Here is a 2,016-nt window from a genome sequence, read left to right on the forward strand (position 1 = left end):
AGGGAGTCGACAATGTCTCCAAGAAGGTAAGTCAAAGAAGGAAAAAATGGTGGTAAGCACTTCTCAGAGAAGACAGTAAGTGAAGACCACAGCACTATAGGACGGAGGAACATCACTTCTGTAATGAAGATCAAATGACTAAGTCTTGATCTGAGACCAGGTAAAGAAACTGAATCTGATATGTCCACATTAAACCAGGACCATTGAAGAAGCTAATATGGCCCAGGGGAATGCCCAGGTGAATGAATACTGTTTGGTTCTTGGTAGAAGAAAATGTCACCCTCTCTAGAGTTTATAATCCCCATTTGTACTCTACGTATCTACCTAAATTAAAATTTCAACATATTATGAATCTACTGTCAAAATTTACCAAATACATAGGGAACCAAGTCACTAGGAAAAAAATGCATGTTTCAACTTCTGAAGTTTTCAGATTTATGACTTAATTGTGCATGAAATCCTAACCACATAAAATATAAAATTTAAATACATAAATAAATGACCACAATCCATCAAAAATTACCAAGGAGGTATCCAAAGAATTAGAATTTTAGGCATCAAAACTATAATTGTTGAAACGTAAAACTCAGTGATGAACGAAGCAGTTTAGATACGATTAAGAGGGTATTAGCGATTAAAGAAATTATCTAGAGTACAGCAAAGAAAGTCTAAGAAATGGAAAAATTTGAAAATGAGGCTAAAAGTTATGTAGGGTATCTTGAAAAAGTCTGCAGTACTTCAAATCAGATTTCCAGGATGAGAAAATTGGGAATATGAAGATGTGCTAATTGAAGAGTTAATGGTTGAGAAGCCTGACATTAACCACACAGAATAAACAAAAAGAAACCCATACCTACACAGTGTAGTCAAATTTCAGGAAAGCCAGAACAAAGAAAGTATCATAAAAAAAAGAAAAGAAAGGCTACAGTGAATTCCACAGACAGCAGACTCCAACAACAACAATGAAAACCAAAAGAATGGGACAGTTTCACAGTTCTAAGAGAAAATAGCTGTCAACATAGAATTGTGAACCCAGCAAATCTGTCAAGAACAAAGGTACAATATAGGATTTTAGATTTAAAAGATAAATCTGAGAGATCTTACAACCACAGACCTTCACTAAAAAAAAACTATAAAGGATTTACAGTAAATAGGTTTTTAAATGGAATTGGCTTAGGTTTGAATCACAGGCTGACCCCTTCCTTGTTGCATGACATTAGTGTTTCTCTCTGTAAGCCTCAGTTTTCTTTTTTATAAAATAAGTATAGCATTAAGTTCACATCAAGTGACTAGAATGGTTCCTCGCATAGAGTAGGAGTCAGTGTGTCTGGTGTACAGTGAGAGATCAAGCCACAGAGCCATGGAAGGGAGATAAGTCATGCACACCTCCCCCACAGTTCCATCTTTTTCTCATTTTGTGAGTGGCTTCTTACAGATCTGTGAGTATCCACACTGTATTGGGTTCAGTGTCCTTTTACTATCATGTTGAATTGGTAGGGCTCTCTGAATTTCAGGCCCATAGACTTTTGCAGAAGATAAAGATATTAAAGGGCCTTTAGACCAATAGATCAATACGTACATAATAAATATGGAGGCCCAGACGTGTTGAAGTGCAGGTTCATGGTCTTACAGATTAATAATAGAATCAGTGTACTCATTTTTTGTTTTTTAGAAAATTGTATCACAAAACGACTAATAAAAAGTTAGCTTGTCCTCTGTGATCTGATGTCACTGTACCTATTCAGCTCTACTGCCCTCTGCTCCTGAGGACATTATCTCCTACTCTTTGGCTCTGCCAAATACCAATCTCATTCAGGGTACAGGCATTTTTAAATTCTTTCCCCATCTGGAATGTCCATTTAATCTCCTCCGTGATTAGCCCATCTTCCCATTTCAGGCTCAGACACCACTTTTCATACTAGGCTTTCACCTACTCCTTTCACTTTTAATTTCTTCTTCAATGAGGACAACTCTTGCCTTTATCACACAGTTTGTATGCCCTCAGTTATTCCACAT

Source organism: Galeopterus variegatus, unplaced genomic scaffold, assembly GCF_000696425.1.
Source record: "Galeopterus variegatus unplaced genomic scaffold, G_variegatus-3.0.2 Scaffold4163, whole genome shotgun sequence".
NCBI lineage: Eukaryota > Metazoa > Chordata > Mammalia > Dermoptera > Cynocephalidae > Galeopterus > Galeopterus variegatus.